The sequence below is a fragment of the Crocodylus porosus genome, unplaced genomic scaffold (assembly GCF_001723895.1).
Source record: "Crocodylus porosus isolate Cpor-Errol unplaced genomic scaffold, CroPor_comp1, whole genome shotgun sequence".
In the NCBI taxonomy this organism is placed as follows: Eukaryota; Metazoa; Chordata; order Crocodylia; family Crocodylidae; genus Crocodylus; species Crocodylus porosus.
The window spans coordinates 143797400-143821139 of NW_017728886.1; the positions used below are offsets into that span (position 1 = coordinate 143797400).

At 43.2% G+C, this 23740-nt stretch overlaps 1 protein-coding gene across 4 annotated transcripts in view; it reads right to left on the reverse strand.

Moving 5' to 3' along the window:
- The window catches only part of RNF152 (ring finger protein 152), a 60395-nt gene that overhangs the window by 7089 nt on the left and 29566 nt on the right, over positions 1–23740 (reverse strand). Inside the window, exon 1 of one of the 4 annotated variants that reach the window (XM_019542143.1) lies at positions 11080–11138. The exons of 1 other annotated variant lie outside the window; for it this stretch is intronic. The gene's annotated coding sequence lies outside the window, so the exon portion shown is untranslated. 2 more of the 4 variants (XM_019542127.1, XM_019542135.1) reach the window with 2 other exon arrangements.

Below are 23740 nucleotides of genomic sequence, written 5' to 3' on the forward strand. Positions count from 1 at the left end.
TTCCTGCTTATGCAGGGGGTCGGACTCGATGATCTATTGAGGTCCCTTCCGACCCTAGCATCTATGAATCTATGAACAATGGCTAAGCATGCACCTAATTAATATATTAAATAATCTGTTATTAATCCCATTCTCCAATATTCATAATCACACTAGTCTGTCTATTAACCTTTTTGGATGGCTTTTTTTTTTTTTTTTTTTTTTTTAACTTACTCTTGCCAGGCTTCATGTATTTTCTTTGCTGTTACATCAGGAATTTTGCCTCGTTTTACACAATTTAGTGGGGAATGGAAGCCGCAACACATTTTTATACGTTTTTGCCTTCTTCTATTTCAGTTTATTTAAAAGATAATACTCTATTCAACATGCTATATGCCTGTTACAAGTTTCAACTTTATGGAAATGTAAAATGGAAACCTGGGATTTGCGGGGCTGGATTAGGCTACAGGACTAAATGGACAAGCAGCCAAAACTAGATCCTCAGAGGAGAAGTGGGCTAGTCCTGCTATTGTCGCTGGTACAGCTTAAGGAAGATTTGTACCAAAAGCAGATATGGCTCATATCGCCTTATCAACTACTCATGAATTACCTTGGCCACTGGTCACAGTCACAGGCAAATCCAGTGCCATGGTCTCACTCCCACTTCCACAGTATAGCTCAGCAGGTCCAGATGCTTGGGTCCCCTGCAGAGTCTGGACCATGTGGCAGGAGTATCAGCCAAAGATCGTTTTAAGTTCCCAAAGCAGGTAAGATTCGCCCACACCTTGGCACCCCTGCCTTTCCCTCCATGCTCAATGGCACCTCCCCTGCCAGTCCCCCCTCCTTCCTCTCTACTTACATCTCTGAGACCAGGAAGGGGAGACCTTCCTGCTAGCACTGCTGCCCCTGGCTGACCCAGGAGCAGTGAGAGCTACTCCTACCCCCATCCAAATAAGGCTGTGGGGAGCAACTGCACAGGAAGCTGGGCTCAGCCAGTGGCAGCACCAACAGCAACAAGTGCGATTCCTCTCCTTGCCAGGCCATGCTGTGTGTTCCCCACCAGCCTGGGACCAGGTGCAGGGAGGGGGAACCTACACACTGCCACCGCCACTGTCCCTGGCTCCTCACACAGCCACTCCCACACAACCCAGGCTAGAGTGCAGCAGAGGCAGCTCAGACAGTGGTAGCAGCAGTGGAGAGGGAATATACCTTCCTGCACACACAGGTATAAAAAGAGAGGGAGAGGGGGACATGGGGGAAAGGTGCCACGGAGCACAGAGGGGAAGGAAGGCATTGCTGAGAGCTGGGGGAACATGAAGAATTCTTAACCAGTTTGGGGACTTAGAAAATTCCCAACTGCTGCTCCCACAGCATGGTCCGCCACCCCCAGGCAGAGGTGGGGAGGGAGCAGGGGAGTGCAGTCAACCCTGCAGTGCCAGGCACTGTGCACATGCCCCCTTTTTTAAAAGCCTGTATCCACACCTATGGTCACAACAGAAACCTTTCTACTGATACAAATGTTTGATCAGTCTGTGAAGTATCTCCTGCAATGACAAACACAATCACACCCAATAAGGCAAAGCCCCCATACCACAGAAAGCATAAGAAGGTATTTGGCCTAATGAAGAAAGAATGATCCATAGGATTCTGTGGGGGCATCAAGGTAACACTGTCCATGGTTATACCCCTTGTCCTAGAGCAGTGATCTCCAACCTTTTTAAGTAGGAGATAACCTTTGGTATTTACAAGCAACCTAAGATTTACTGTGTACTGCCACCCCCCACCCAAGCAGGTAAATCTGTGGAGAGAAAAATATTATTTGGGGGCATGCCTCCCCAGCAGTAAGTCCCAACTGGCCGGGGCCCCACTTAACTTACCCCAGTTCCTGCCTCTGTGCACTGTCCCTCACTGCAGGGACCCTGATCTAGCCCCTGCCCCTTCCCCCACAGACTGACCGGATAGGCTGGGGTGCCTGCGTGCCCCCCACCCCAGTCTTGGATAGACTCCAAAAGGCTCCAAGATCTATCGCAACAGGCTCTGAGATCTACTGGTGGATCAAGATCCACTGGTTGGTGACCACTGTCCTAGAGTATGGCTTGATCAGCTCCACTGGCTAGTGAATAAAGGAAAAAGCAGTATTTCACCTACAGTATGCATAAACTGAAAGTCTCCCTTATACAGCCTGCACAAGAGCAGGAAACAGCAGAGTAGAGGAGTCTTACCTGCTTTTTCTGCCACCCCCACACCTATGTAAGGGCCAAGTACAACCTGGTCAGTCATGGGAAATATTGGTAGACCAAGTGAAAACATTCCAACTGATGGAAACAAATTTGAATTAATTGCTTTGGGTAAATCTTAACATTGTACTGGAATCTAGGAGAATGGGGAATATTGTCTCAGTATGGTATAGGAGATAGTTATTCATCATTGCTTGACAAGAAAAATTAAAGACACAGTACAGGTCATAGAAAGATATGTATTAAACATACTTGAACACTGCATCTATAAAAATATATTAGATGTCTAGAAACCCCTGGAATAAGAAATTCAAAAAGGAAAAGAGAAGACATATGGGAAGATGGGCCCAAAGGAGGGGCAAACTGTGGGTCAGAATGCAAGGTGGTCGGGGAGAAAGGGACTTGGTAGTGGGGGTCTACTAGAGGCCGCCACATCAGGAAGATGAGTTGGGCTTGGAATTCTCCAGACGGCTCTCAGAGGCCATATGGTCAAGGGACATGGTTGTCATGGGTGACCTAAATTACCCTGACATCTGCTGGGAGGAGCAGTCAGCTAGATCCAACCATTCATGTAGGTTCTTATCATGCATGCAGGGCCTTCACCTAACGCAGGAGGTATACGGTCCCACTAGGGGAAATACCTTACTGGATTTGGTGCTAGCTACAGGGGATGACTTGGTGGGGGATCTACTGACACAAGGTAACCTAGGGGACAGTGACCATCACTTGATCAAATTCAACATATAGAGGCATATAGGCTGTGCAAGCAGGGGGTAGCTACCAAGGCGGAGTACACCTACTTGGCCCGCACTTGAAGGAAAGCAGTCAGAATGGTCAAAGCAGAAATGACATTTAGGCTGGCAACAAAATTAAAGACAACTAAAAGTCCTTCTTTAGGTATATGGGGAGTAAAAAGAAGGTGCAGGGTAGCATAGGACCTCTACAAGATAAACTAGGGCAATTTGTGTCAGATAGCAGAGGCAAGACTGAGCTCTTCAATGAGTTTTTTGCCTCTGTAATCCTGAACATGAATCAGGACAAATCTCTCAACTGGGTCACAGACAGGCACAAAAAGGAAACCAGCCCACCAACCGTTAGCACTGACTTAGTGAAGGAACACTTGGAGGGGCTGGATGTGTTTACGTCAGCAGGCCCAGGTGATCTTCATCCAAGGGTGATGAAGGAATTGGCTAGTGTCATAGCGGAGCCACTGGCACAGCTATCTGAGTACTCCAGAGGACCGGAAAAGAGCCAATGTGGTCCCTATTTTCAAGAAGGGGAGGAAGTAGGATCTGGGTAACTACAGACCAGTTAGTCTCACCGCTATCCTCAGGAAAACCTTTGAAAAAATTATTAAGGATCACATTTGTGGGAGTCCAGCAGGAAAAACAATGCTGAAGGGCAACCAGCACAGATTCATAGCATGTAGATCTTGCCTGACTAACCTTGTTTCTGTTTATGACCAGGTCACAAAATGTTTAGATGCAGAAATCAAGGTAGATGTCATCTACTTGGATTTTAAGAAAGCCTTCGATATGGTATCTCATCCTATTCTCACAGATAAACTGAGCGGCTGTGACATAGATGGTTACACAGTCAGGTGAGTGGCAAATTGGCTTAGGGGTTGCACACAGAGAATGGTGGTGGATGGGTTGGTATCGACCTAGAAAGACGTGGGCAGTGGAGTCCAACAGGCCTTGGTCCTTAGACCTGTGCTGTTAAATATCTTCATCAGTGACTTGGATGAGGACATGGAAAGCACTCTGTCCAAATTCACTCATGATACCAAATTATGTGGTAAAGTTAACATGCTAAAGGGTAGGGAATGAATCCAGGTGGATCTGGACAGGTTGGAAAAGTGGTCAGAACAAAATAGGATGCAGTTCAACAAGGTGCTGCATCTAGGGAAAAGGAATCACCAGCATGCTTACAGGTTAGGGGAGGACCTTCTCAGCAGCACACTAGCAGAAAAGGATCTTGGAGTCATTGTTAACACCAAGATGAACATGAGTCGTCAATGTGATGAAGTGATCAGTAAAGCTTTATAATGTATTAGCAGGTGCATGATGAACTGGTCCAGGGAGGTGATAGTTCCCCTCTATCCGGCATTGGTCAGGCCACAGTTGGAGTATTGCATCCAGCTGTGGGTGAGGGATGTGGACAACCTTGAGAGGGTTCAGAGGAGGGCCACTCATATGGTTAGGGACCTGCAGGCAAAGCCCTATGAGGAGAGATTGAGGGCCCTGGATCTCTTCAGCCTCCACAAGAGAAGGCTGAGAGGCAATCCTAAGGCTGACTACAAATTCATCAGTGGGGGGCAGCAAGGAATAGGAGATGCTCTGTGTACCAGGGCAAGCCTTGGAGCAACTAGGAACAATGGCCACAAACTGACAGAGAGCAGATGTAGGTTGGACGTCAGGAAGAACTTCTTCACCGTAAGGGTTGCCAGAGTCTGGAACAGGCTTCCAAGGGAAGTGGTGCTCTCCCCTACCTTAAGGGTCTTTAAAAGAAGGCTAGACATGCACCTGGCTGGGGTCGTCTGACCCCAGCACTCTTTCCTGTCTATACAGGGGGTCGGACTCGATGATCTGCTGAGGTCCCTTCCGACTCAAACATCTATGAATCTATATCCACAGCTGGTATAAATCACTGCATCTCCATTGAGGATCTAAGGACATTTATACACATGCTCCAGGAGGTTGGTGGGGGCGCTTTAATTAGGGTTGTCTACAATTAAAGTGCCCAAAGTGTCATGTATATCAGCATCCCCTCATTGTAAAATGGTGGTTGGGGCGCTTTAACTAAAGCTTATTTGATCAGCTGATTTAGTTAAAGCGCCCCCACCTCCATTTTTCAGTGTGAGGACACTGATACATGTGACACTTAATCAAGTCTGCTCTGCCATGCTGTAATTACAGTAGGTTAGGGCAGCCTTGATGTACGTGTAAAGGCACCCTCTCTCACCAATATTTTAAAACATTGCATTAATTGGTGAAGTTCCATTAAACATTTCTGACCTTCTTTGGCTCCCTTACACCATCATATCTCCTTATCTAGGACCCTGTATGGTTATCAGACATTTGCATAGGCTTCTATCAAGTGTTTTCTAATTGACACTTCATTTCTAAGGCTACAAACAAACTTCACATTTGTCACAGGATAAACCATTTCCTACCAGGGTAAAGTGCAATCAGATGCTCTTGTCCACTGTCCCAGGAAAAATCCTAAAAAGGTTCACAGAATAAGAAGTATTAACAGTTTATTCTGAAACGCCGCAAAGTGCATCTTAAAGGTTATCCCAGGATTTCATCACTGACTCAATGGCATTCAGCCTCTCACTAAACCCTGGTTAGAAGTGCAATGTGTGTATACAACAACCCAGGATATTTCTGTTTGGGGACAAACACAGGGACAACTTGTCCAGGGACATGTACAACATCTATCCCTAGCTTCAGCAGAATATGAGTAATTGTGAAGATGGAAATAAATAGGTTATTTAGAAGTTAATTAAAAAAAACCTCACCTTCATACAGACAAAATATTAGGAAAATTTTATCCCACAAAGGTCAAATTTGGAAAAATTATGAAGCAATTAGTATGCTAGAATGAAAGCACTTGTAAAACCATAATAATTCTAGGCTTCCTCACACAGACCAATGAAAGACATGGAGGTGATTTGTTTGCAGAAGATTTTCTACTAATGATTTCAATTTATTTGTACTATAGATGGAGGTGAACCTTGGAAATAGTCACTTGTGAGTGAGTCTCTAAGTGGCATCTTATTTATAGTCATATCCATTGTTATGCATACAGAATTGTATTTATAGTACTGCACCGCAGGAGAATTCAGAACAGACACTAGCATTCACTGCTTCCTTTCCCCCCAAAAAATCTCAAAATGGGATCAAAGATGTGGTTTGACAGGCCAGTGCTGTTAAGAGCCAGCAACCAATTAGGCAAATTCCAAATGTACATTTCTTTGACATATATCTACAAATAGGTTAAACACTAGCCACCTTCTCATATAACCCCTCACCTTTCTGACAGTAGATTTTGTGACACTGGCAGGCAGGCAGTCTGAAGATGCAACATCTATTATGATGGCAGCAACTCAAATTACTTCTATTTCAAAATATACTAAGAGCCCTCAAAAGCTTGTCCATTCTGCCACAGCTAGGTTTAAAAAATTAAACCACCTGCAGGCAAAACTCAACTGACCATGAGCTTTCTGGCTCATTTTAATGTGTGTTGCTGGGAAGAAGAGAGATCCCATAGATTTTCCAATATTTCTGTACCACTGCGGTTTAATGAACATGTCAAAAGTTAATGTTCCAACAGATATCTTCTTTACCATCAATGTGACCTCCTTAGGGGGTGTGATCACCACCTAAAAAGCAGGTAAAAGGTGCTGAGCTATCTCAGCTAAACGGCTGGTCCAAAGGTGAGACAAGCTGGATTCTTCCTACAGGAGAGGTTTGCACAGCAATAAAACTAGCCAGATCTCATACAAGGGCATAGCTGACTGCAGCATCAGTCAGGAACATTGTTTTATCATTTCTTGCTCTGATTATCCAGTGACAGCCAAGGGAGAAAAAAACACTGACAAAGAAGAGCCAGAAAAAGACTGTCAGGGGTATCTTTAGGACATTCTGGAGCGAGAGAGTGTGTAAGGGGGGTGGAGAGCATGACAATGAGATCAGACATACAGACAGAAGCAACTGGAATTATGATTAATAACCCTGCCTAGCACAGACCTGACAGCAGTTGAAGGCTCTTCAGGGCTGAGATATAACTAGTAATATTAATAAAAACTAACGGGGTATGAAAATCCACAAGCACCAAAACACAAGTGTCAGAAAGGTGCAGCAGCAACGGGAGTGAGAAGAGACAGATCTGCAAAAGCAGCATCAGGAAGCGTCTCTCCCTCCTACCCACCCCCTTGCCACTTGCAGCAGGTCTACATGAGTTTGCAGGGCTGTATTTAGTGAATTAGACAAGAGATCCAGGAGAGGAGACAGAGAAAGATACCAGCAGATGAGAACTACAGCGGAGCACACATAGCAGATGAATCCTGCAGTGGAAGATCAAGGTAAAATGGAAAAATGGATGACTGAGAATGTGACAGAATGTTCCCTGAGGATCCGGGCTGCTATCCGGATTAGGCAACAGCTTTTAAGATTTCAGAAAGGATGCATGATTAGAGAGCAATGGCAGAGGCAGAGCTCTCAGAAAAGCAAAGCAGATACTACAATGAATAATTTCAGTTTGCCAGCCCCAATAACTGCTCTGCAGATACCTTGTCAGAGACCCAGACTGGTCTCCAGGTTTTCATTCCTTGGGGCAAGCGGGAGGTAAGAAGCAAGAGGGGATGGCATTCCTTGCTCTTGTCCAATCCCTAACTCCTTGCAGAGATGCAGGATTCTACTGCACGCAGGAACTCAAGACATAAAATACACATAAACCGGTATAAGACATCAGAAACCAGTTCAAACCTGTAACGCAACAGAAGTTCAGTGCACATAAACTGTTTTCAAAATGGCAGGAAACAGCTGGATGGATGTAATATTAGACTTAATTGTTTTAGGTTAAATCGGTTTATTGAACTTCTGTCCCAGATCCCCTCCAGGTTCAAGTTAGCTACAGTCCCCCAGCATCCCAGGATGCTTTGAACCTCCCCTGCAACTCTCCTGCAGGATAGGTGGGCTAGCCTTCACCAAAGCTGCCTGCTTCAGCTGAGCAGGGAGGTGTGCTCTTGCGCCCCCTGGCTTCTGGCCTGGGTCACTGCAGGCATGTGGTTGTATTTCTGAAATCAAAAGTGAATGTATGTTCACTTGCTCATTGGTTCAATCTATGCAGCTGAGACTAACCTGCAATGATTCAACTGATTCAGCCTCAGGCTTTTTGACTGTCTGTACTTAGCCAAGAAAGCTCACATTCAGATAATACTTGTGGCAGTTGGTACAGCACATCTAGGGTGTATGTAGAAGTTACTTTTTCACCATTTAAAGCACTTTATTGTCATGATTTAACAGAAATGCACAGCTTTACAGCACTTTAAGAGTGGGTAGTAAGGTGCTTTAAATTACCCCTTGTTAAATAAGGTATTAAATTTGAAGTTAGCAACCTATAGTGCTTTAAGTAACTCCTGTACCCTGGTCAAATTTCTGACCAGTGGAGAAGCCCCAGGAAGCTGTGGAGCACCCCCTGCCTCCTACCCCAGAAAATGCAGGGAAGCTCAGAGGCCCCCTCCCACCAAACGCTGCACTTCCATCATGTTTAAGAACACTGTAACTTTACAGTACAAACATAGCCCAATTAAACTATAATAACTCTGCCTATGGACCAGCCCTTATCTTTGTCTCCAAGTGATTTCTGCTCATAAACTATTGGCAAATCTATCCCTTAAAGCAGTGGTTCTCAAACATTGCCATGAGGTCCTTTTAAGGTTGTTGCCCCATATTAACACTGTTAGGTATACAAATACCTATGCATGATTCACAAGATAGACTACAATAAGTCAAAATGTTTTTGACACTATGAATTCCTATTTGACATCTCTGAGTTTATCTGAGTTCCCTGAAGCAGGAAAATTGCTCTATTATTTTTCTGTAGTCAAAAAACGAGCGAAAAGTAAAAGCTGGTTTTTGCCAAAGTGTGCCTTGAGTCTATAAAAAGGTTGAGAACCACTACCTCTGTTTCCCCCTCATATGCAAGAGCTCATGTAGGAACTAGCCTGTCTCACAGCCCCTCACAGCAGCAATAGGAGGCAAGACCAGCAAAAAAAAGGGCAAAGTCAAGATGAGTAGACCCAGCAAATTCCAATCACTAGTGTTAGGCCCTAATGCAATGCCAGGAAAGTAGCAGCGGGCCAGACCCAGAATTGGGAGTAATGGACACAACAGTGACTTCTAAGGGTAACTGAATCCAAAATCTGAGGCCAAAATCTGATAACTTTCCACCACTGGAACTTTTGCGCAGGGAGAATGGGGAGTGGAACCATAGCTGAAATATACCCACAACATACCAGCTTTGATGTTTATATCAAAAGAACAGACGTGCACAGATTGCAAATGTTTCTATTTTGCCTCAATAACCCTTTCCTGTCCCTCCTTTTATCTTCAAACCTAAACAAGTTCACTCAAAACATTTACATGTCCAAATTCTAAGAACTCATTTCAGTCAGTCATCACTCAGATAAGCAGCATTATGTTCCAACAACGAATAGCCCTACACATCTATTATGGGACTCTTCACCCAAACACTGTCATGATTATTCCTACAGAGTCAAAACAGTGCAACTAAATCTAATGGAAAATTTTCCCAACAGGATGTTTTCACCCCATTGGGAAATGCTGATCTAAACAAAAACAAATTCTATGGGAAAATGCCTGTTTCAACTCAATTCTGATGGAAACCAGGAAGGTTTCTTGACACCTTGCCTGCTCTGCACCTGCGCAGCCCTAGTCATGGGAGGACAGGGAGTCAACAGCTTGGAAGGCCTGGTTCTCAACTGCTGGGCAGCCCAGACTTAGAGGGCTTCCATGCTTACTGCAGCAGCTGTTGGGCCGCCCGGAAGCCAGATCTCCCAGCGCTCTTGAGCCTCATGCCACCTTGTGCCCCAAACTGCCCTCTTATAGTCAGGCCCAGGCCCCGCCATCCAACCCTGTGCCTCTTCTCATCAACAGCCCGAGCATTTTTCTCTCTGCAGGACAGAGACTGTCACCAGGTATCTTCCTAGATCAGAAAACTACCTTCACACAAGAAGTTCCAAGGTTTCAGTCTGATTCAGAATAAAATGGCCTGAAGCACCTGTAATTTCCCATGGGGACGGAGAGTCTATTTTACAGCAGACTCCAAGAGCAACCTTACATTATTACCATTGCCTATGTTTTATCATTGCCTCTTTATTAAGTCCAGCTCACTGGAGAAGAAGAAAAAAATCAATGGTTTCCCCTATAAAATAAGGAGTGGTGTTTCTTGTTATTTTCAATAAGAATGACGTGAAGAAGAAGACTTTACTCCACTAAACATACATGTGAAATAACTTTAGTTAAAGACTTCAGCTGTGAATGAATGACTGGCAAGACCTATTTGGAAGTTATTTTTTCATTTAAAGTGAAGAGTATATAAGTGGCAGTGGAGCGATCTATCCTGCAAGTCTGTACAATGGAAGTTTTGCCCAAGTAAGGAAAGCAGGATTTGACTAGGAAGGTTTATTGTGTGCCCTCAATTACCGCTTCCCACTCCAGTTCAATATCTTAATTAAAGAACCTTTCATTAACCTCACCGCTGCAAAATTCTGTGGCACTGAAAGAGAATAAGCAAGCAGAGAGAGAAGTAAAGAGCAAACTCACACTTTAAAGTAGGTGTTTTGTGATGCCGTATCCATTTAAGAAGAGTTTACCCTCCCAGTAGAGCTCTGTGCTTCACCTCATGTTGACAAAGTCTCAACTGACAGTAGAAGAAAAGCTTAATTAAAGAGTACCCCTCCCTCAGAATTTGGGATTTTACTTGCAAGTTCCAGCTTTCACTCTCCCCACACCAAAAAAAATCCCAAAAGAAAATCTAATTTAATCCAAAAAGAAAATCTAATTTAAAGTACATCCCCAATACACACACTTCTTGCTAATATAGGTCAGTGGGTGATTGAGCTGGAATCCGTATGAATTAGCGTATTAAGACAGCCAGTCTATTACAGAAGAGAATTCTACAGCTCTCCGAGGTCATTGAGTAATTTATAGTAAAACTAGGTCAAACTCTACCTGCAAATGGGTCCAAACAGTGGAGTGGGGAAGGGATTGACATCAATGCAATTCACACAGCACCTATCACCCTGCAGTTGAAAATTCAGTTTCACGCTTACCTAAGGAAACAATGCCCTTCAAATGAGAGTTTTAATTGTTGCAACTCTGCTCTGCTTTCCTGTCTCATAGAACGAAACCGTTAAACTTGCTATCACACACACACAAAGCATGATTTCCTGAGGAAGTGATTCAGGAGCAGCAGAACTAAACAGTTTGGCTCATGCTGTTCCGCTGCTATATTTGTTTGCTTCAAGTGGTAGGTGAAATAAAGCAACAATGAAATACATTTGTTTTCCATTCACCTTGTACTCACATTAGACAGGATCATGATAAGAGCACACTGACTCATAGATACCCTGGTAAAAGTTAAAAGACTTCCCTGTCTCCCAGAGAGCACAAATAAATGGAACATTGCAAGACGGTGTGTCCCCCACCAACCTTTTTCCTTTGTGAATGCAGTGCTTGTGAAGTACACTGAAGAGAGCGCCACAAAAACAAAGGACTAGACTTAACAAAGGAATTTGGTCCCTGTAAGTCAGGTGCCACATGGCCTGATTTTAGATCCTCAGAGTAGAACCCCATCCTACAGTAAGCACCGTCCTTGAGCACTGTGTGGTGCCTCTCAAGGACAATCCAAGAATCCCAGATGCCAACAGGAAATGCCAACAATGAAATCCCACCAAGCTGTGGGGCTTACATGCCTGAGCACAGCTTCAAGGAGGTAACCTCATCCACCCAGGATCTAGAGTTCTGCACCTTTCCACAGTTAACATAAAAACTCCATAAACGGTCCTGAGAATAGGGACCACAACCCAGAACTATCATGATTCTTGCGCTCCTTTCTGTATAGTGACCAGGGTTCAACAGGAGAGGTGGACAATGCTCTCACTCCTAATCTTGGAAGGTTTGAACCCCACCCCATATCAGCCTGAAGCAGGAATTTAATTCTGGTCTCTCACTTCTGACATGTGATCTACCATTAGGCTATAACAAAGTAGTGCTGTCCAACCAATGGCCTGCAAAGAGTTAACTGTGACACTTCCCCCTTCCCATCTCCCTAGGCTCCTGCCCAGTTGCTGCTCCTCTCATCACTCTGGGTTCCCAGCCCTCCTTCACTGCTTCCTTCTGCTCCCACCAACTCAGGGAGTTGGGCAGTGGTGCAGCACAGGGAATTGAGGGTGAGCCTGGGGCCCACAGTGCAGTGATAGAGGGGTCACAGGCACACACTGCAGCAGAGCAGTCCCTGGGTAGGCACAGTGTAGTGGGGGGGGGGGAAGATGGATCACGGGTGTGCAGTGCAGTAGTGAAGAGGTTTGCAAGCATGCAATGCAACAGTGGAGGAGGTGTCCATGGAGTGTGTAGCCCACGGGGAATGAAGCCCCAACCACTTGGACAGCCCTGATGTAAAAGATGGCCACCCACACCAACAGCTGTTCTTAAATAATAAAGCACTGTGTGAAGGGACCTGGCCCTGTCAGTGCATAGTAGGCATGCTCAGAGCATCCCTACTGAACTGAGTGCTTCCCTAGGCCATTCTGCCTATGTCCAAGTCCCACCTGGCTTCTTAGAGAACTAGAAGAACTGCTCAGACTAGCAGTTTACAGGAAGCAGAGTGGCAGGTCCCAAGAGAAACAAGAAGGGGCCTAGAAAGTGAGGGTGTTTCAAATCAAAGTTTTAGATTTTTGTTCCCAAAGTCCTATTTTAGGTGCCTAATTCCTTTTCTGGATCTGGCTCCAACATTTTCTATTTATGGAGAGCAGAGGCACAACATGAGACTAACTTGGAAGGGCCATGTTAAAGAGCCTGTCTTTACAAGAAAAATGCCATGCAGTTAACTTGCGAGACTCTTCAGGACTGCACTGTTTTGTGTTTTCTAGCACAGGTGAGTGGGTGGTTTGGTCTTCACACTTGTTCTGTCACTGATTTCTCTGTGGAGGCTATCAGCTACTACCCAAGTCCAGTGGTACTTCCTCTGCTCTACTGGTGCCTCACTAAAAGCTGGACTGAAACCAGGAAGTTCATTTCCCACTGGAAAGCAACTACCTGATAATGACTTTTGGCAGGTATTATTAATACTGTGCTCTCTTCCTGAATTTAGGGCCCAGTCCAACTCTCTCACTGAAATTAATGAAGAAGCTTTCCATGAATTCCAATGAGGGTTAGATCAAGCTTTTGCTGATTAAGTATTGACTATCTCCTCCTATTTCTCAGTGATCAATTATCATGATTAGTATCACTGTCTCCAAAACACCCACTAAAAACACCTTTAAAATGATTGAGTGACATATGCCAAACAAATAATCAAATGGACATATATATTTCAAGTTTTACAAACCAAAAGTGCCTCCCCATGGCTAGAAACATTTTTCCCTCATTCCACCAGGTAATTAAACACATGGATGAGCCCACTGAAGTCAACGGGACCACCAACATATTTGAAGTTGCTTGCACATTTAAGCACCTTGCTGAGTTGGCCCTAAAGCACTATGAATTGTTCATACCTATAACCCAAATCTCAATAACCACAGGCAAACAAAGCTAACCTACAGCCAGAGAAGAGATATCCCACTTTTTTCCTCCAGAGACTTATGCCTTCCTGGGACCACACACCCTGGGGATGCAAATTAATCCTGTCCCAAGAAGCTGGCACTACTAGCTGGGTTTTGCATTGTGCTTTTAAGCTTATCTTCTTCAAGCTGTTTCAGACTGAAGGGTAGGAAATATATTTCTGAGTTGAAAGGCCTTCCCAAAAGGCATCCTGCCTACAATTCCCTGTTTCACACCTCCTGAAAAGTCAACTGAGGTCAAGAATACTGTTGAATTCAGTGGGTTTTGGAATGGGCCCAAAGGGCATGGGTTTTAATTCAAACATTTCCTCTGATCTCAATGTCAGCATCACATGCAGAGAAAGGCGTCTTGCAAGTAGGCAATACAGTGCTCTCACGTTCCATGGTCATGATGACTAAGAGCTAAAGACTGCTGGATACATACAAGCTTGCCAGAGGCACAGCATCACAATTCTGTCTTAAGGAGAAAGATAAATTAGATACCTGGAGGCTGAACTCAGAACCGCGAGCCACTAGCCACTCTGCCTCGACAATCATCCTGTAAGGAGGCCATATATTCTGCAGCTCAGTTTTTTTAGCATGGAGATAAACAATCCCTGTAGGCACTGCTTTAAATCCACAGTTGCTTTATTTTGCTTCACACATACTGTATGCAGTTCCAACTTCCATTCATATGCTTTTGCTGCAAGGGATATATCAAAATTGCCTATGTTCACATCAGGTTGTGTCTGACTCTGTAGTTTTCAAGTTCAAGCCAGACAGCAACCACAATACTTCCATCAGATACAATCAAAGTCTGACTGTTTTTGAAATACTCTTGTCTGATATATTTTATTTGGCTACACACATGCAAGTTGCACCATATTTAAATTGTATGTGGGACAGAGATGGCTACAGTGCACATACTGAGAAAAAGTTATATTGTGCTGGGTAGCTGTGGAATTCTTTAAATGAGCTAGCTGCCTAACTCCTTAGGTTCAGGCCTAATCCTACAGTACTGACAGACTAGTGATTTTCCAGTGCAGGACTGGACCTTTTACTGGCATGCAGAGTTGTAATGTAGAAGAGGTAACTAAACATTCATTGCATGACTAACCAGTTAATTGTGCAAGATACATAACAGGTAGCATATTTAGCAGTAACATGTAGCACAGCAGTTGCAGAAAATTCACTGCAGGGTTGCTAACTTTCCAGATCACACCACAAATTTTGTGATACTTTGTGGTTCTTCTCAAAGTCCTAGTCCAGGACTCATACCATTTCAAAAGAAGTTATATATATATTTACAAGTATATCTATATACACATATACACATACACACAAAAAAAATGTTTAGACCCCTCACAACGCCTGAGAAAAACTTGAACTCTATGGGAACAAAACCCCCACAAAAGCTTACATGACCCTAATATTGGTAATCTCCTGATTTTTAAGCCAATATCTAGTTATTTCTTAGCTGGAGTTTTCTTTTATTTTCACTGAACAGCAAAATCACCAAAATATGTGATTTCAGGTCAGATTTCATAGTTTCATAGTAGTGACAAACAGTTTCCTCCATATAGAATTTTTAAAGTATTAAAGGCATTGTCATCTTTTTTTCCATTTCTAAACAGGGTTTTTTGTTTTGAAATTTTAAAAAGTTTAAAGAAAATAGAAGTAAATATTTCTTTTTAGGTTGAATGAAGTGTCTTGGGTCCCGCTGAATGAAATTGTTCCCCTCATCCCAATTTTTCAGTTCAATAACTGGAAAACAAATTCAATGATTCATACTTCTGATTTCTGAATGTTGGGGGAGGTTGTTTTCCTTACCCTGTACTTGAAGGAGATCCATTTGATTAACATATCCCAATTACAAGAAGTATATTTACATCAAAAGCCTAAAAGATCCTAGCCCATGTAGTTACTAGCTCACATGTACAACACATAGTGCTTTCAACAATCCAGCAGATCAGCCACCCCTTTTTATAATGACACCAGAGCTTAAAGAGGAATAAACAGCCTCTCTTCTCAGAAATGACTAGCAGAACGTGGTTGCCTCAGTTTTATAGTCATCCATCTTTCAGGGGGAGGGAATGAGAAATAGGGCCCATTTAAGGTTTCCAAGAACTGGCACCCCAAAAAACCACAAATCGTTTCTGAAGATTTCTGCTACGTAACCAGAGCTGTGCCTTCCTGGCTGTGTTGTGTTCCAGTGTCACATTCACAGAGTTACAAGGTACGCACAGCTGTTGTATTGAAATTGAGTTTAATGTAAGTGACCACCTGTGCAGGCATTCAGAGGTGTTAAATTTGGGGGGAGGGGGGGGAATGGTGGGCCTGATCTAAGTTAGTTCACCTGAGGAGGTGAACTAACTTAGACCAGGAATGGGTTAACTTGATATACTGAATGCCTGTACGTGTCCAAAACGCAGCCCCAGGGCTTGGAAAACCTAGTCATTCACCCCAGCACTAGGGCTGTGGTCTTCCTCCCTCCCCATCTGACCCTGACCAAACTATTTTAAGCCCCCTGACCACCCCCCACCACCACCACCCGCGCCTCCAGAGGACCCACCAACCCCTCCCCCTGCAAGTCTGCCAAAACCCCAGACTTGGCCCCCCACCAGAGACCTACTATCCCTCCCCTATCCCACCTGCTCCTTCTGCCACCCCAAGTTACTTACACTGGGTTCCCCAAGTGGCTCCTAGCACTGGTGAATTGTTATACACACTGCTCCCAGTCTATGTTCATGCAGCTTAAAGTAAATCCTGTGAACAGAGACCATGCGCAGTGAATGGCTGTATGCACCCACACTTAAAGAAGATGATACATCAGGGATTGCTCAAGACCAAAGTTCTACTTAAACTCCAGGGTCTGTTTTTATGACCATAAAAACAGGATGAGAATCAGAACTGTGACCCCAGGAGGTACAGCAGGGGAAATCACAGCCTGAGGGGAGAGTGGGGCAAAGGTGGTTTTAAATAGTGATGTAAGATAGATGATAAGATCTGATTTAATGCCAGCTCTTATGCCACATGCCACAGCACTACCCTAGTGTGTCTCAGCAGTGAATTACTCTCAGGTGGTCTAAATTCAAGCACAACCACTGACAGCAGCAGAATTATCCTGACCTATATCTGTGAAAGGTCTGTCCCTCAGGCAGCAGCTCAGCCACAAGTCTCCCTTCCTACTTGATCTTTAGTGATACAGCCCCTCCACCCAGTTTGCTTCTCCACAGACAGTTCATCAACATCCCAATAAAGGTTGCCACCGTCCACTGAATCTCCCCCTCCCTGACACACATTCCAATAGCAGATTCAGCCAAGCTGACACTTCTCCCAATTAAAACCTGACTGTCAGGGAAAGTCTCTGCGTGGAGACAAGCTTTGCAAGCTTGTCAAAAAAAATGAAAGAAATCTAAAAATCAGAGATCTCTGCTTCACCGACCCTTGGTAACTCTCATCAGATAGTGATAGCAATTTCTTGTTTTGCACTATTGTAATACATTCCGAACTCCATCTCTCCAAGATGAGGCCTTTAACTGCCATAGAGGAATGGGGGAGGAGGGGGGCCACAGATCTCTAGAAAACAAAATTAAAAACAAAAGATGCTGAAGTCAATTATATTGCTCAGCTCTTTCAAATATCAAACACAGTAGTTAACATTTGGAAAGGTAATGAATTTGTCCATGTGAGAAAGACACAATCCTAATCATTCCACCCACTGCCAGAGGGACAAAAGATTAACTTTCATGCAATTTGGTGGAATTGCAATTTATCAAATTCCTTATTGATCCTCTAAATTACTGAAAATTATCAAACCAATTGCACACAAATAGAATATTTACTGCTCATGTAGCCCCTGGGTCACATGATACTTCCGAATACTTTGTGAATGGGGTATGTGCCCTTCTACTCCATTGTCCTTGAGTAGATAATCCCCTCTCACTTGCTCTCTCCTACCTGACCCTAGATCCTAAATGAAGACAAAACTGGAAAGCTTAAAGTCACTATTTTGCATACAGATAATATCTATGAAGCAAAATGACAAAAAAGCAGTGCAATGTTTTCTGTCTTGCAGTAGAAAGTAGTGAAAACCCAAAAATACATAAACATGGTTTGTGTTGCTTGTTGCAAAAAAATACTTTGATTCTAGAAGGCAAAAGCTATTTTATAACCTGCAATTAAAAACGTGTTTGTTTGGTTTGGGGCTGTTCTTTGCAGCTGCCTACTGAAGAGTCCAATGTTTGTGTAATACACACAAAAGGCAAAAGTATGTTTACTCAATACAAGACTTTAGAGTAGCTATCTTTTTAGTCCACAAGCAAAGAGCCAAGGCGTGGAAACAACTATGGAATGTTGCACTTGCTTATTCTGGCTCCCAGCAGCTATTTCAATGTAGATTTGTACACAAAACATTCACAGGCTGTAAAAAGAAAGAAGTCACAAGATGCAATTATAACCCCCCACTGAATGTCACAGTGAAAAAAAAAGTGAGAAAATGTAACAAATTCTGCTAAATACCTTGTCACAAGGACACAAAAAAGAAAAGGAAAGTGATTATTATGATACATCAAAAATATTGCCAAGCTTGCTAGTAAGGCATTTACAGCTTTAGGATACCTTTGATACTTCTGTTCAGTGTGGGTCTTCCATGCTGCTTAATAGATATCTACTCTGCAAGGTCTTCTGCTCCCCTGAAGTGGAACTGGTACAAAGAGAAATCAGCATTCTCCCTTCCATTGCAAAGACCACCCTGGGGAACAGACATCCTTCTCTAATGATCACCTTCCCTAGACATGCAAGTGCTAGGACCCATGGGAACCCAGAGAGCAAGATGCAGCTGACATGGTGATAGGTAGCTGGCTGTTCCCAAAACCTCCTTAGGAGTGTCTTGATGGGATGATTTATAGTGGTATCTTAGTGTTCACTTGAATCTCATTTTTCCATCTCCTTTTTAAAAAAAGTCTTTTTATGATAAAAGTGCCAATCTGAATTAGTTTCCTACATTGCCCCCACTTCTGTATCTTGTATGTAGGTACAGAAAATAAATGGGAAATGAAAATAATCCACCAGTCGGCAAAACAGAAGCTAAAAGGGTCCTAAGGATTCAATTTACGTAGATCAGGAAACAGTCGTGATTAAGGCTCTACCCAATTCACAGCAGAAGTGGGCTATGCTGCAGCTCCTTTAATCCTACAAGTTCCCCTGTGCGCCCACACCACTACCCCACATTCCTGTCACTGATTGGTGGAGGAGCCCCACTTGCAGCTCGCTCCTGATCAGGAGGGAAGCAAGGGTTATGGTTTTAAACATGGTGCCATTTTTGCCTCCCCACCAGGCAGCAGCAAGCATCAGGACCACCGGGGCCCCTTGCTCAATCAGTGGTAGAAGGCAAAAACAGTGCCATATTTTAAACCGCAGTTTTCACCTTCCTGAAAGTCAGCAGTGAGCTGCAAGTGGGGCCCTTCCACCAATCAGTGGGGGGGACACAGAGGATGTACAGAGGAACCTGCATGATTAAAAGACCCATAGCTCAGCCCATTTCTTCCATGCATTTGGTAGGGCCCTAGTCATGCCTCTTCAGCCTTTTGCTCCTGAAGACCCTGGTGCTGCAATATCACACCAGCTGGATGAAGGACAGGTCACCATCTGTAAAGAGATTCTAAAATAGGCATTATGGGAGTCTCGGCTTGTCTTCTTCCAGTTATCCCCCTCCATATTTGTGCAAATTCTTCCAGCCTACAAGGTAGCACGCCTCATTAGCAGCCCCACAAAACCAAAGTGAAGTCAAGAAATGTTCTTTCTAGCTCAGGCCAGGTATCCATGACTGGAAGTAAAGGGCTGCCTTTGCAGAGATGCCATGGATTAAACAGGCATGGGGATTAGTTGCCTTTCATCTTTCATATCGTCTTTCTAGGCCAGAGTGAAGGCACAGTAACAGAGCAGCATGTGGAATGTTTTCATGGATAAACAAAGGGATGCACTCTCCTCACAAGAACTAAATTCATATTAGGGGAGATGGTAGGTATTTTAGCAGTAAGGGAAGGTGCCAAGACAAAAACTTATTCTTCAAGGCACATCATTTCAACTAGTTAGATTCTCTTTATATCCAATTTTGAAAAAGTATCTCAAATTTTGCAGGATGCAATTTTGAACTTGCATGCAAGACAAAAGGAAAGTGCCTGAGAAACAGATGTCTAAAATGCTTATATATGGGCACAAAACTGAAGGTCTTTCTGAAGTTTTTTTTAGAAGTCTGGCAACAAAGCCTTCCTTTCCTCTATTTCTATCTGCATAACCCTTTGAAAGTATGTGGAAAAGGTCACTGCAATGTGCATGGCTTTGTTGATGGAAAAACCCTATTGTATATTGTTTAAATTACACAAAGGAAATGAGCATAAGTGCTAGCAGAAAAGGGGCCTTTAAAGTAGCAAATTGAAAGCTCTGACTCCAAATGATCTTCTGATTTAAAATTGTGACTTTATAGGGTCTTGGTCTCCTCTGCGCCTCAGTTTTATCTGAAGGGGAAATAGTTTTATCATCTCATTAAAGGACAAAGTTGTAGATCCTTGTTGTCTTGTTAGATTTCCAGGTGTTTGCTCTTTAATTTTTTGTTCTTTATAGTAGTCTCTCCACTACTATAAAGGGACAGCAAATTTCTCCCAGATGTTGAGCCATATTCCTCCCCTTCCCCAACATACTTGGGTAGGAATTTACCCAAAAGGGGATGGTATCATGGGAGTCACAAAACCAAGTATTTAAAAGCAACGAGTCATGGACCCAAAGACACAAAGTAATAAATATAACAAAATCTGGATTCTTCCTACCAGACTGCTAGCTTTTTGAGCATTTAGGTTTCCATTTTAAAGCTTTTCTGCACAACCATGAGGAGTAGATTTAAAAAGATAAAATAAGACAAGATTACAATATAGAAAAATAGCAAACTACTGATTTTCTGAAAAGTTCTTCAAGGTAGGTGGGTTCCAAATGAGCTAGACCAGTTACGGTTTCTGGGTTAGGTACACAGTTAGCATATCCCAGTCACCTTTCACCAGCTAGCACCATGCATATTCAGGGCTGCACTAATGCCATTTGGGAGACAGAGTGTCTTGAAGGGCTCTAACTGTACCTCAGTAAACTCTGAACTGCCAGGACAGATCCTAGATAAATATAGCTTTCTGACTGATTACCCCTTGGCAACCAGCATGGTGTCTAGTGTCTAGCCACAGACTGCAGCAGAACAGATAAGATAAAGCTACAGATTAAGAGGCTTTGGGAGGTAAATAGAAGTTTTCTTTAATTTTTTCTCAGCCATTTTTCATCATGGCCATAATATGCTCTTAAAACACACTTTTCCTTATCAAAATCCTTTTTCTCCAACATCCCTTCATATCGGTAAGAAATCTCCCTGAGAGTCAACATGCAATAATTGAGAAACAATATTTAATGTGGAATAGGCTGCATGGGCTTCTTCAAACAGGCAGCAAGAGATGATTAAGGTAAGTCTGGTAGACCCCAGGTTTGGTGCAGCTGTGCCCCTTGTAATGAGAAATCCAAAGAAGACCATCAGGGCCCAGCTTTGCACATGGTTCTTTGCACTGGTAGAGCTGACACAATGGCAGATCCTTCCACTAAACTCTATGGCAGTGCCACCGCTCGGGAGTGAGGGTTTTCAAGGTTTAACTGGTGGCTCTTTCCTTCCACTGAGTTGTACCTCCCATTGAGCAGTCTCACACACTCATTCTACTGCATTCAAACTGCTCATGGTATAAGGTACCACTTAGTGGAAGAAAGTGTGGCAATATCCAGGCTTTAAATTTGTAAACTAGCCCCATGTTCATTAGCCACTTTGGTGTTCTCAATATAATGCATTTAGAGGGAGGAAAAAATCCTTCCCTTCTTCCTGTGTGCTAAATAGCCTCCCCCCTTCTTCAAATCCTTCTTCCCAACGCACTTCCACAAAACCTTTGGCAACTGCATGATTTTTTGACCCTCTCATTGCCATCCTGTCGTGCCTTGTACTTCACATGCCTGATCGCTTTTTTTTAATTTCTCAGCACTATTCTTATTTAAAATTCTTTCTGACAAAGTCAAAGATAAACAGTGTCAGCCTCCAAGAGCCTGTAACCTAAAAGACATCAAAAGAGAAGAGGTTGAGACCCTAAAAGAAAGGAACAGAGAGGTTCTCTCTATACCCTGCTCCTTGAAAGACCACCAGACTGCCACCAGCACTGGCCTTAGCACAAATCCCAGTCTTCCACAGTTACTTTAATTATTCTAGGCCGAACCAACCAAAAGCAAGCACGTATCTGCTACCAAACTAAGCCAAGCAAGAGCTGGTTGAAAAATTCCAGTCAAAAACTGTTTGACAAAAAATTGGTTTTTAACTAAACAATTTGCTCTGTGTAAAACTGTCCATTATGAGAAAAAGAATGACTTTTAATGGTGGTGGAGTGGGGGAAGAACCCAAACACTTTGGAGTCAAAAAAAGGCGGATTTGGAAATGAGGGTTGTAATGCTCATGTCCCCAATCTTCCCTAATGGGGTAGCTCCATTATCTCTCCCATTAACACCACTATAGCTCAACATGATGGGACATCAGGGAGATGCAGTTCAGCCACAGACCCTGGCCCAAAGAGAGGGAACAGGGGGACAGGAGACATCCAAACCACACATCCCCTGAGGCAATGTTGTGAAATGAAAAAGTTCTGTTCAGATTTCTAAGAAACAAAATGTTGATGAAATGTGTTGAGTTTCACTGAATTTTGTGTGTGCGAGTTTTCTTTCCAGCTCTGTAAAAAAATAAAGAAACAAGTACAAGCCAATGAGAAAGTACTCACCTAATCCCTCAGGAGCGAGAAAACAAAGCACAAGCCAGAACTCCCTTGTCAAGGAATGCTCTTACAATGGCATCGTACTGATGACCCCTTAGTGGGCTGTGCCCTTGTCACACAACCTACTCCGTGATTTGCTTTTAAAAAATTTCTCACTGCTAAAAGGTTCAAGTCTGAAGTCCCTTTAAGTCCTTACTCAAACCACAACTCCCATTGCTTTAGTTAGGTTGTATGGCCTGGATGACAGTAGAGTCTGACCTGCTGTCTTTAAAATGATATCAAATTGGTTGACGTAGAAGTGAGACAAAGCAGAATTGTACGGGTTTCAAAAGTCCTGGATGCCACAGAGCATCCATTTTCTCAAGCTGCTAACATCTTGTTTCAGAACTAGAACATAAGTGGGTTTATGTTTGGCCATGTGGATAATGAGACCTAATCACAGTGCCTGGTTAAACAGATGACAGCAATCCCTTTTTTGTAGTTTTCTGACACTGGAACTACAGCCCAACAGGACAGCAGCCAGGCAATTAGATACAAACATTTCAGATTGGTTGGAAACCCTGTTCCCACCCCCTGTGTCCCTCCTCCTCCCTACAACACAGTTCAATAGCATGATTTTAGTACTGCAGAATATCCACTGTTTTGAAGTATCATCTATTCTTTTCCCTAGACTGAGAAAATTGATATGGGTTGTGATATAATGAAATGAGTAATCAAGACCTAAAGCAGGTCTTTTAACAGCAATGATCTATATGAATTACACCACTGCCCGTAATCATTAACTTACTGATTTTTTTTATCTATGCAGAAATGTTGTAACAGCAGCAATCAATCAACAACTTGAAATATCCATGTTTACTGGGATGTTTCAGCTTGTTCTGCAATAGGAAGAGTCTACATTGACTGATTTACTTTGCAAGAATAAAGTCAGTTTAAGCAAGGCTTCATACAGCAGGGGAAAAGATTTCCTAAAAAGTCTTATTGCAAAAGTATTCAATGGGGCCAGGCCAGAATTAGATTACGTCCTTCTCACCTAGAAACATTTATGCTTTATGGGTGGATGCAACAAAAAATAAATAAGTGAATAAATAAAAGAAAAAGGAAAAAAATTAACTTCTGCATTAAGCCAATACATCTTACATTAGCCTAGTTTCTCTAGGAATTATGTTCTAGGCAAGGTCACCGTGGCCCAGAAAGGAATGTTTTAAATTTTCTAAACCTCTTTAATCATTTATCTACTGACTCTCCCTGACAGGCTTAAAACTCAGGTGGCTCTCCTATGCTCTTCATAGGGCGTTTCTAAACATGCTTTTACATGCTCCTAACCTTAATGCGCGTTT